Consider the following 14086-nt stretch of genomic DNA (forward strand, 5'->3'; position numbering starts at 1 on the left):
ACCCTTTATAGACTGTAATAGAGATAAACTAATTGACAGTTGTGCTTTAATGTCTCTCGTGTCCGTCTCCAGGTTCGATACACGGGCATCCAAGCTCGATATTGAGCTGTTAATGCTCCGCATGTATGAATATACATCAGGATCAACATTGCCTTCCTCCCTATGGCCCGAAACCTTCAGGACAAAAGACTCCTCTTCAGGCTCAGGACGTACGTCACCCACCAGCACATCATGAAACATATCCGCGCTAGGGGTGTAAATAGTCTGGTGGATGTTTTGGTCCCCATCAGATTCTTCGTCCCTCACTCCACCTTCTGAATTACCTTGTTGTTCACCTTCCCCACCTTCTGAACTATTTTTAAACTATTGCCACTCTTTGAACTACTAGAGCTCCCTGAACTCTCAGTGTCGGAGTGTGTTTGTCTTACGGCCCGTCTATCAATTGGGGTGTTCCGAAACTCTTTTTCAGCATCGGACATGACAAGACCCTCTTTGAATTTTGTCTGCATTAAGGAACCCAGTAAGATGGTTAGTGTACATTTAACAATCGAATAAACATATTGTGGCTACATAGATTACACTTACATTTTGAGACTAAAAAATGTCTCTCTCGAGTGCTTTAAATGACACCGAGTGGGAGAATACCTAGGGGCGCGAGACAACTCTCTCTGAGACACGGCCCAGACTCCTACGGGAGGCACCAAATAAATGATTATTTGAATCGGGGTTTTGAGCTTTTTATCATCCTGGCGTCGAGCTATTTTTCCGCAGGACCTCCCCTCATTTTATGGTGGATACGCGAATTATTGGGCACAAAAAATATTTAGACTTCAAACTGAAATTGAAATTCAAAATGAAATACCAATGAGGCCCTATCGATTAGTATTACGCAGCAATTTGAAAATAAAAAAAGATCACCGTAATATATGAGGTACAACTACCTTACTCTTTCGAGTGGCAATGTTCCCTGTTATTTACGATAGGATCTCGTATGTCCACACCTGAATCTAAACAACTCAAATTTATAACTATGTTAATGTTAAACCAAAGATAAAGTTAAGTTAAGGAACATCTACTTGGAATGCTTGGGGAAATCCACGGAGCGAGTACTTCACAACATAATTTTTATTTCCCCTCACCTTCTTCTTGTATAAACCAACCTTGTCGTTCAGTGCAATCTTCAGGGCGTTGAGTGTTCTCTGCCAAATAATTGTACCCTAATCAAGATTGTTGTAGTAATCTATGTCTTCAACATCGTCAAATAGAGTACGATCAACAACATTCTTTTGCTTGTTTTTACCTATCATTGCAATATACTAGAGTAATTTTAACAGCATTATCGTCATTTTTAAATACCAAATTTTTGTATTCTTCTCAAGTAAATTCAAGTGGAATGCATCTGAGGTTGACCGATTATCAAAGTACCTCGTCAAAAGTTTTTGTGAGGACTCCTCACTCTGTACAACTCGCGTAGGAGGCTGCCACAAACCAGTGATCAATAAGAAGTCGTCGTTCGAAAATATGACGACCTTTCCTCTAACAAAGAAACTAATTGAGTCCACTCCTGACTTTTTCACTTCCCTCAATAACATATGGTGGATTAGTGGGCTGTTGAATACAAGTTCAGTGTCTACAAAGTGACCAAAAACTGTTTTATTGAACATCTCTAACTGCCTTCCGGTAAACTCCTCCTTTACAATCTTGTTGGCATTGGCAACGTGGGCCAGACACGTTACTTGCCCAGGAAACCTATCAACTTCACGAATTTTCAAAGATTTTGACATCTTTAATTGCTTCTGCATTATATGAACATTTAATTTATTGGTTAACAGGTTCATACTAAAAAACAGTAATAAAACATACTGTTAAAGTCTCACTCTCGCTAATCTCGCTCTCTCTTATTTCGCTCTAGCCCATCTTGCTCTAGCCCATCTCGCTCTCGCAAAACTCGTCCACTACATTGTCTGACTCTAACTATATCTTCTTTATCCTCAACCAATGCAGAACACATCGAAACCCAAAATAAAAAACAGACGCGACCGATTAAACCCCGAAACTAGTTATGAACGTGACGACTGATCAAACGAAACCAACCTAAACAGAGGCAACACAACATTCAAGACAAAAATTAAATTCCCTAACCCAGAAGAGAACTTCCATTACGACAGTAGAGAACTTCAATTACGGCAGTAGATGGACGATGGTTTTGCAAAGCGAGATTGAACAACACTTGTATGATAATTTTGAGTGGAGTGGGACGACCATTGAGTTTGAGCGCATGAGTATCGTATAGACTAGAGGGGCATTTTTATAATCTTGTACCGTGATGATGTAAGCAGAGGATCAATTGATATTTCTTTAAAAAAAGGGGTCATTTGACATTATGGGTTGAAATATTAGGTCATTGGCCCAAATTTCCCCAACCTTGCACTATCCTAAATTCCCACACACGTAATTAGCGAACCCCAACCCAGTGAACCAAATTCTAAGACTCGACCCCCTACTTGCGATATGAATATCCAACCATCATATTTAATTTAGTGAGTTAGGTTTGAATTCACAAAATTCATAATTTAGGTAATAGTTGAAGTCTGTTTTATTTTGTTCTAAAAAAACATTTTAATGTTTTGTTTATCTGAAACTTAACAATATGGGGGAGGGAATTCAACAACTAAAATTCGTTTTATAAAAATTTGATCTTTTTTTATCTAATTAAGTTTATGAACACTATTGTCATATGTAAGTTATTTTTAATTTCATTGTACTAACCAAGTCAAATATCGATTTTTTTTTAAAAAAAAATTAAAACTTATAATTAACACTCCATTTGGTACCCGTTTGATTTATTGCTTTAATTTATGAAAATTAAGTCTATAAACACCCCTTCTCCCTCTAAATTTTTATTTTGTTATATATATTTTATATCAATGTAATAAAAAATCAAGCCAAATCTTAAATATCTATATATATCTATATATATAGATTTTAAAAAAGTAGGTTAGATATTTCTTTAATAACGGTGGTAACTATAGTAAAGAAATTGTGGCAAACAAACATAAATAAAAAAAAAATTAAAAAAACGAAATTATTATCCAACAATTTGATTGGATCAATCTTAGTCTAGTTCAATTATAAACTTTTTAGAGTATGAGATTGAAGGTAGGTAGTTGGTTTGATTTTGATATTTAGTTACTTCTTAAAAAGTTGTTAAATTATCGGTTCAATCTTCAAACTTGCAAGTTTACATTAATTTTTTTAGAAACTCCTAGTTTTGCGTTTAATACATTTTTCACACATTTGGCCAATTGAGTGATCACAGTCAGTTCTTTAATCTCGTATAGGTCAATCAAAAGAATTGTACATATAAACAATAACTTTTGATTATTTTAATGGTTTGTGCACACAACATTCTCAGTGTTGAGACTTGTACCACCAAGCCAAAAAAATATTTTAGTTAAAACGCGGAATTAGTATGATATTACAAATTCATTTCAAGTTGAGAGGGCTCGAGCCCCAATCTATTTTTGCTCTCCTGTCGCTAATGTAGGTGCATAGCATCGAGTTTTTTTTTCTTTTCATTTAGATATAGTATCAAATAATTCATCTATCCTCTTTTCTTTTGTATCATATATACACACATATGTATGTACATATATATACAAAAGCTCACCCAAGCACACATGCACTATTACTTTTTTTTTTTTTTAAAAAAAAAAAACCGAAATTGAATGGGACAGCATAAAACAAAAGGTTACCAATAATAATATCACAAACTCAATTAGGAAACTTAGCAACCTAGCTTTTTCTTAAAATTTTCTAAATTGGAATAATAAAAAAAGAAAGAAAAAAACTAAGAAAATTGGTCACGTAATGAGCTACACAATGAACAGCTCGATTCTTATCATGATGATAAAACGAGAAATAAACATATATACTATTAAACTTACATAAATACCCCAAGCTTAAGTTTACAAACTAGGCCTACAAGGGGACATGATGGTCATTTGCTCTTTAATATATGGGTTAGTTGTTAATATGAGCGTAGCTTAACTGATATGGTGTTCATACTATCAACCTCAAGGTTAGAGGTTTGATTCTCCCATCCCATACTTTAATTACAATACTTTTAAAAAATATTATACATATATATGGGTTAGTTGGGCTGAAGGTCTTTTTGTAGAAAAAGTTTGGCCCATTTATGACAATTTTGGTCTTCTTGATCCAATATGCTACTCACTCTCAAATTATTGGGTTTTCATTTTTTTTTTTCTTTCAATTTCGTCCTAAACTATTATTATTTACTACGTATTTAAAATTTATAGGATTTCATTTTATTTTCTTCAACGTACATTTCAAAATATTAGACTACCACTACCCATTAATTTTTATGGGGAATCTATATTAATTTTCAAAGCAATATGCAAACTACTAGGCTAATACAACTACCGAAAAAAAAAGCCAGCAAATTGAATAGAGGACAAGGGACATAAAATAATAATAATTAAAAGTGTCGAATAAATTGTACCAAAAATTCAATTTCGTCTTTAATAGAGATAGTCAAATTTTGAAAACAAAAATCTATTAGATAAAAGAAAAGGTTTCAATATAAAAGGTCTTAAAATAAGTCATATTGCATTAATGTCTTGAACATTTCATTTTTTATTACAAAAAGATAAAAAAAAAATTTATTGGATTTTATTTTTTCATTAATGTCATTGGCTATTTACAATTTAATCTTTGGTCCTACACACAAATATATATATAATTGTGATTTTCTCTCCTCCATATACAGGTTTGGGGCTTCACGCCCATTAATTTTTTTTTAAAAGAAAAATCATTGACTCCCTCTTTTTTCTCCTTCCGACGATTTCACACCCCTATACTGTCGTCGGATTCAACCTATCGCTATCATTGTCGTTCGCCAGTCAGATTCGATCATTGTTCGCTAGTTCGTCGCATGCCATTCGTCCTTATTCATCGGTCATTTGCCTGTTGGAATCGGTCATTCATCCTCATTGATCAACCATTTCCCATCGCCATTGACTTCCAATCACTGACCACGGGTCGCCAAGATAAGTCGCTAGTCGTCTTCTCGTTGATTCTCTCTCCCATTCGCAGGTTGCTCCCTTCGTTTGTGCCATGCACCAAGATCTAGCCGCTTATTCAAATCTTGATGATGGCTAAAGAAGAATAAGAGATGAAGATGGAGGGTTATGTGTCATAAACCCCTATATGAAGATGAGAAGATGAAGATGGACTTTGTTCGTGCCGCCTATACAGATCCACCGCATCGAGATTGAGGATAACTTTTTTTTTTTAAAACCCTAAATATATATGTATAAACCCCTAAGGGAATATGCATTCCTTTACTCGATATATGTAAATAATTATATACTGTTGTATGTACCATTGTTTATTTGATATATACTGTGTGAGTATTAAGTCAATATGTAATTTATATACTCTGAGATAACTGATAAAGAAATTCGATTAAACAATATATAATCTTAATTTTATATATTGTGAGATCTTAATTTTGTATATGTTTCAGGGTGTATTGACAATGTCCTAAGGTATTTGTTAGAATATAAAATTAGTTGAGAGTTTTTTCTTTTTTCTTTTAGATTTTATGTATAGTTTGATATATACAAATTTTGATATGTTGGGATTTCAAATTACTTAAATGGATATATATACTGTAAATTTTATTATGTATAATGCGATTTATATAGAACATTAAGTCAATATTATTTATATATCGTAGTATATTTCATATATTAGATTATAAGGTGATTTATGTCAAACATTGAATCAATCTCTAATTTATATACTGTGGTACATTTCATATATCGGTTAAAATATTTTCAAATACTTAAGAAAATGTTCTGAGGTATATTTTAAATAGTTATGAAACCGTAAAAGAAAAAACAATACATGAAACCAACGAAAATAAAAAAATGAAATTTCATCAAATGTATTTTCTCTCTCCAATTAAATTAAATAAAGGGAAAAATCTCAACAAATAAATATATTTTCTCTCTCTATTTGAAAATACGAAAAAATCATATTAAATACATCTTCTCTCTCCATGATAATTGCAGTTTCTCTCTCCATTATTGAAAAAGTTTCAAAAATAGGGAAATATATATAAAAATCGGGAATAAAAATAATAAAAAGATAAATTAGTCCAAAAATAATACTAAAAATCTTTCTTGGAAAAATTCAAATTTAAAGACATTTTTTTGTAAATATATGGCCTAAAAAAGATGTTTTATGTAAAAATCTCAAAAAAAAAAAAAAAAAAATCTATTAAACACAAAATTAGAAGTTACCTATTAGACATTAAAGTCTATAGAACAAAATGCACAAATTTTTGAAAGTCTAGGACGGGTTAAACTTGTAACTCAAACCTAGACAAATATATTAACATTTTTTTAGTTCAAGAAGAAGTGAAAAAAAAAATTAAACTGTTGATCTCTTGATAATTTGTATAATTTTTCCAATTATCAAAACATCCTGAAAGTCATCTACCTCACTTCCATTATGTTATCGTGGCTATTACCATCCTCCACCATCCAACTTGGGCCACCACCTCCACTAATTCTGGCAACAACTAACTCTAGCGATCATTATTTTTAATTATTAGTTCATAATATTTTTTAGTCGTCCTTTACAACAATTTAATATAAATAAAAACATTTTTAGTATATAACAAACTAAACAAACTTGTAATAAAAACCCTTTTGAGAAAGATATATAATAAGCAAATTCAAAACTCAACCCCTAAACCCAAATTTGACATTAAATTAATTGTGAATTTTGGTTCGTTGATGGGCAGTTCAGGACCATGCAATGGAGGAGCATTCTTACTTTCAAACATGTTAAAATTTAGGTTAAAATAACATTTTGATCTCTATATTTGGAAAATTGTTTAATTCCAATTCCTATACTTTCAATTATCTATTTTTAATTCATATACTTTCAATAAATCTCGAATTTAGTCCACAATGCTAGTTTATTGTTATTTTTTTAATAATTTTTTTTAATAGCATTTTTACTACGAACTTTAAAAACATATTCAAATATTGTTCTTGTATGAAAATTATTATTATTATTTTAATTTAAGTAAAAATTACTTTGGAGGGATTAAATTTCAAAAAGTTATTAAAAGCATGAGGGTTAAATTTGGATAATTAAAAGTAGTATAACTACGATTGAACAAACTTCAAAATATGGATCAAAATAGTATTTTAACCTAAAATCTACAGGTAAATAGTTAAGATTGATGAATTTTTATTTTGGAGTATGCAAACTCACATAATTAAACATATGAAAAATACCCAATTTCTTAATTCCTAAGGAGAGGAATGGGCTAAAAAGGAGAACCAAAACTATTTTGATTATTGCATTTCAGGTTTAGGATCTGTTTGTTATGCTACCCAAATAATTAATTCTTTTTATTTGGTTGTATTTTGAATTAAAAACAAATTTATATAGTAGGAAACATAAGTCATTAAAATCAAACACTTAATCAACTTGAGCATTAATCAAACATGAGCATTATTCAACCACTTGTTTAAATATTTTTTAATAAAAAAAAATGTCAAACAACCACGTAAGGTTTTGGAGGAGCATGAATCTTCCCTTCTTTATACTTCTCGTTCTGAGTGCCTTTTGATGAATGTGTCTCGTGATGTATGTTTATAGTTTGTTTGTTATTCTTGTTAGGATTATTTTATCTTAAAAAACACACACAAAAATGACTAAAATTGAATTTAATGTTCAAAATATTGTTTGATCTAAATTTTGAAAACAATGAAGAATAATCTTTTGCTGATGTCACAAGCCATTTGTCAGCACTTTTTTCAGAGCGACAAGCATGAACTCGAGAGAGTGAGAGAGGATGAGTCCTAACATGTGAGAGCACTATTATACTAAATTAATTAAATGCAGGTGCGAGTGCGAAGATGAAGGAGGAATATGAGTGTGAGAGAGTGATACAAACAAAATTTTATGTAACTTTATATTTTAAAATTTAGGTCAAACGATGTTTTAAACTGTGAAATTTGAATTATTCGTACAAAATCTTTTTAAAAATACTAAATTGTCCGTACACACAAAATATATAATTAGCATCCTTTATTAGGTCAAGCCTAATTATTTGGATCTTTTATCACTTAAAAGGGCAAAATGCCAAAATCATATGACTAATTGATCTTTTATTTCTATTTTGTTTTGTATCTAATGCTTTTTGAAAGAATATGGGTGAATCTAATATTCTATAATAAATAAAGTCTTTAAAGAACATTGGTAGATTGATTTTCAACTACCATATAACAATCACACTAGCGTTGTTGCATAATCATTTGATTTTTTTAAATTTTTTTAAAAATAAATTCACTTTCTCTCTATTTTCAAAGTGATTTTTGTTGTGAATTTGAGGAGTATTATGAGAACATGAATGGTAATATAATATAATATAATAATAAAATAAATAAATATTAAAATAAAACAACAAAATAAGAAATGAGAAAATTCTCAAAATTCTCCACTTTCTCCAATTTGTACGAAATTTTCTCAATGTGTGTGTGATTTTAAAATCCACCAAATGCCATTATTTATAGGCAAAATGACAAGTAGGATGTGAACCTACATGGACACTAAGCATGAATAATTATAAGACACATGGATAACATGAAAGGTGACAGCTTTTGGGATGCTAAGCAATTGACATTTATTTATTATTATAATATTTATAATACTCCCCTTTAATGCCCATATATATATATATAATATGCATTGTTAAAGTCTTACTAGGAAAAACTCAATGGGAAAAACCCCCAGTGATGGAAAAAAAGTGCATATTTCATATAATATATACTCCTAGAAGAATACAATATATTTACTCCTCCCATGAAAATATCACTTAAGGTCTATGAGTCACCGCATTCCAATGTTGTGCACCAATTTTTCAAAAGTTGCAGTTGGTAATACCTTTATAAATAAGTTTGTCAGATTATCCTTCGAACAAATTTGTTGTACAGTGATATCGCCATTTTCTTCAAGATATGAGTGTAGAAAAAGTTTCGGTGAAATATGCTTTGTTCTATCTCCTTTATTATATCCTCCTTTGATTTGGGCTATGCAAGCTGTGTTATCTTTGTATAATATTGTTGGAAGATTTTTATTAGAAGACAAACCACACGTTTCACGAATGTGCTGAGCCATTGACCTTAGCCATACACATTCTTGACTAGCCTCGTGAATTACAAGAATTTCAACATGATTTGAGAAAGTGGGCATTATAGTCTGTTTCATTGATCGCCATGATATAACAGTTCCTCCACATGTGAATAGATAATCTGTTTGAGTGTGGATCAGATAAATATCCATAATCTACAGAACCAACTAGATCAAATTTTGATTTATTTGAATAAAACAAACTCATATTGATTGTTCCTTGGAGATAACGGAGTATACGCTTAATTTCGTTCCAATGTCTTTTTGTAAGAGAAGAACTATATCTAGAAAATAAATTTACTAAAAATGCAATATCTGGTTTTGTATTATTAGCAAGATACATAAGTTACCAATTGCACTAAGATGTGGTACTTTAGGACCAAAAAGTTTGTCATTATCTTCTTGAGGTCGAAATATATCTTCTTTTATATCCAATGAACGAACTTCCATTGAAATATTTGATGGATGAGCTTTGTCCATATAAAATCTTTTTAAAATTTTTCTTGTATAAGTTGACTGATGAATAAATATTCCATCGGCTAAATGCTTAATTTGCAAACCGAGGCAATTTTTTTTTATGAGATCTTTCATCTCAAATTATTTCTTAAGATATTTTATTGTCTTTGAAAGCTCTTCAGGAGTTTCAATTATATTAAAGTCATCAACATATACAGTTATAATAGCAAATTCTGATTGTGATTTCTTTATACAAAACACATGAATATATTGGATTATTTTGATATCATTCTTTCAATAAATATCCACTTAGGTGACATTTGTCCTGATTGTTTCAATCCATATAGTGATCTCTATAACTTTATTGAATACCATTCTCGAGAATTTGATGTATATGTTTTAGGTTCCTTAAATCCTTCTGGAATTCTCATATAAATATCATTATCAAGATATCCATATAAATATGCTGTGATCACATCCATAAGATGCATATCCAGACTTTTATACACAGTCAAGCCAATTAAATATTTTAGTGTAATTACATCTACTACTGGAGAATATGTCTCCTCATAATCAATACCATATCTTTGTAAAAAACCTTATGTAACTAGTCTTGATTTATATCTTGTGATCTCACTATTTTTATTTCTTTTCCTTACAAATACTCTTGTATTTCATAAGTTTAATACCTTCTGGTGTTCAGACTACTGGTCCAAAAACCTGACATTTTGAAAGTGAATTTAATTTTGCCTCGATTGCTTCTTTTCACTGAAGTCAATCTTTTCTATGTCGGCTTTCTTCAACAGATTTTGGTTCAGTAACCTCATTTTCAGATATAATATCAAGAACAATATTATACGCAAAAATATTGTCAATAATTACATTAGTACGATTTCATCTTTTTCCTGACATGACATAGTTTATTGAAATCTCATTATTATCTTTATGTATTTCACCTTCCCCACTAGTCATGTCGAAGATTTCTTCATGGATATTTACATCCTCAACCAAGTCTTTTTCACTATTAATTATTTTTTATTTTCGAGGATTTTTATCTTTGGAACCAACTGGTTTACCAAGCTTCTGGCGTGTTCCAGACTCATTAGTGACAACTTGTTGTGTTGAGATATCAATTTTTTATGGAACATTTGCAGCTGGTATATGTGACTTAGTTACTTTCTTTGCATTTATAGATGCATATGGTAATTGATTTGCTATATTTTGCACAAGAATTATTTTCTGAACTTCAAGTTCACAATGGTCTGTATGTGGATCTAAATGAGATAATAATGATGCATTCCATGTAATTTCTTTTTTCAGTTTCTTAATTTCTCCCCTTAATGTTGTAAAATTTGTCTCATTAAATTGACAATCAGCAAATCGTACAGTAAATACATCACCCGTCAGGAGTTCAAGATATTTAATAATTGATGAGGAATCATATCCAACATATATTCCTAACCTCCTTTGAGAACTTATCTTAGTGCGTTGTGGTGGAGAAATTGGAACATATACTGCACATCAAAAAAAATTCTCAGATGGAAAATATTTGGCTCATGACCATAAGCTAATTGTAATAGCGAGTAGTTATGATAAGCTATTGGCCTAATGTGTACAAATGACGTTCCATCAAAATAGCATGTCTCCATACAGATGAAGGAAGCTTAGCTCTCATAAGTAATGATCTTGCAATTAATCGCAAACGTTTTATAAATGATTCTCTTAAACCATTTTATGTATGAACATGAGCTAAAGGATGTTCAACACTTATCCCAATTGACATACAATAATTATCAAAAGCTTGGGATGTAAATTCACTAACATTATCAAGACGAATGGTCTTAATTGTATAATCAGGAAATTGTACTCTTAACTTAATTATTTGAACAAGTAATCTTGCAAATGCAAGATTTCGACTTGATAATAAGCACACGTGTGACCGTTTATTGAATGCATCTATTAATACCATAAAATATCTAAATGGTCCACTTGGTGGGTTAATAGATCCCATATATCACCATGAATTCGTTAAAAAATGCAAGTAATTCAGTCCCCATTTTAGCTAGTGATGATCTAATTATCAATTTTCCTTGAGAGCAAGCATCACATGATAATTCATTAGATTGAAGAATCTTCTAGCTCTTCAATGGATGTCTATTTAAATTCTCAATAATTCTTCTCATCATCATAGATCCTGAATGAACCAATCGAGCATGCCAAATTGTAAATATATTTGGATTCATGAACTTCAGGTTCATTGTTGTATATGTTTCAATTACTCGTATTTGAGTATAATATAATCCAGAAGATAAAGCATACAACTCTTCTAGTATACGTTTTTCATTTGAGACAGTGGATATGATATATAGATATTCCACATCATTCTTACTATAGTCTCAATATGATAATAATTGCAATGTATATCTTTAAAACTTAGAAGATTTCTCTTTGATTGACTATAGAACAATGTACTGTCAATTGTAAATTTTGTTTCTCTAGGCAAAATAATATTTGCTTTTTCAAAATGTTCGATCAGATCTGCAGAACCTGATATCATATTGACTTTTGCTTCCAGTATTGTCAGTTTAGAAAAATATTTTTTACTCGTAAGTATTGTATGTGTAGTTGCATTGTATGCTAGACATAGACCTTCTTTGCTCATTTTTTAAATACCCAACATATAAAAATAATCCATGTTTCTTCATTAAAATAAAATAATTATAATAAGAAAAACAACACTTAAAATATACAAAAGTTACTCAAAAAACATGAAGATGGATTTAAAAAAACAACAACAACATTAAGTCTAGATATTCTCAAAGTATATATATATTATATTTGATGTTCCACCAACTGTGCTGATATTCTCTTAAGGAGATTCAAAGAAGTACACCACATCCAAATTTGTTATGTGGGATGGATCAAATATGTCATTATCATGGATGTAAAATTTGCTTCCACATTTTTCTATTTTTCCTTTAGGGAGGCTTGATAGAGGTCAACTAAGTGTTTTGACGTACGACAAGTACGTGACCAATGCCCAATCATTCTGCATTAGAAGCATTTATCAACACTCTTTGAACTTTTATCTTGTGAAGTTTTTCCTTTGTGATCATCATTTTGCATGCTTCTTTTAAAATTTGACTGATTAGAGCGACCATCACGAAAATAATAATTATTTCTTCCTCTACCACGGTCATGACTTCGACCATGACCACGACCACGACCTCGTCTACGATTATTAACATTCACTTCAGGGAATGATGTTGTTCTGGTTGATCGAGATTCATGATTTTTCATCAATAACTCATTATTTTGTTTGGCCACGAGAAGACATGAAATTAATTCAAAATATTGTTTAAAACCCTTCTCTCGATATTGCCGCTGCAAGAGCATATTCAAGAAAAAAAATGTAGAAAATGTCTTCTCTAACATATTAGAATCAGTAATTTTCTTTCCGCATAATAACAATTTCAAACTAATTTTCAATAATGCGGAGTTGTAATCACTTACTAATTTGAAATTTTGTATCCTTAAGTGCATCCACTCATAACGAGATTTAGGAAGAATAACTGTTTTTTTTTATTGATCATACCTCTCTTTCAAATTTTTCCACAAGATACGAGAATCTTTTATTGTAAGATCCTCCATTTTCAATCACTCGTGGATATGATGACGAAGGAAAATCATAGCTTTTACTTTATCCTGACTGGATGTCGTATTTCTTTCTTTAATAGTCTCCCCAAGATTCATAGTATCCAGATAGATTTCGGCATCAAGTACCTATGAAAAATAATTATTGCTATCAATATCAAGGGCGACAAATCCTAATTTTGTGAGATTTGTCATGACAACGCTTTCATAAAATATTGTACTTATGTTAGAAAGTTAATAGATATTGAATATGCAAAATAACATTAAATTTATTAATTATAACGAAGGGGGAAAAATCGGCATACATTTAGGACCTACCTTATTTAGCAGGAAAAACTCATGCTGATAACGTGTTGTGAATTTGAGGAGCACAACGAGAACACGGATGGTAATAAAATATAATATTAAAATAAATATAATATAATAATAAAATAAATAAATATTAAAATAAAATAATAAAATAAGAAATGAGAAATTCTCAAATTTCTCCACTTTCTCCAATTTGTATGGAATTTGCCCAATGTATGTGTAATTTTAAGATCCACTAAATGCCGGTAAAATGACAAGTAGAATGTAGATTTATATGAACACTAAACATGAATAATTACAAGGCACATGGATAACATGAATGGTGACATATGGCTTTTGGGACACTAAGTAATGAACATCTATTTATTATTATAATATTCATAATAATTTTTAATTATTTTAAAAATAATATTTAAAATGGTTAATT

At 30.5% G+C, this 14086-nt stretch overlaps 1 pseudogene; it reads right to left on the minus strand.

The window, feature by feature from the left end:
* Positions 1-302: 302 nt before the first annotated feature.
* Positions 303-13545, minus strand: LOC150036357 (uncharacterized; annotated as a pseudogene).
* Between the last annotated feature and the right edge of the window lie 541 nt (positions 13546-14086).

This window comes from Benincasa hispida, chromosome 5 (genome assembly GCF_027475165.1).
Source record: "Benincasa hispida cultivar pf3 chromosome 5, pf3_genome.v1.1, whole genome shotgun sequence".
NCBI classification, from domain to species: domain Eukaryota; kingdom Viridiplantae; phylum Streptophyta; class Magnoliopsida; order Cucurbitales; family Cucurbitaceae; genus Benincasa; species Benincasa hispida.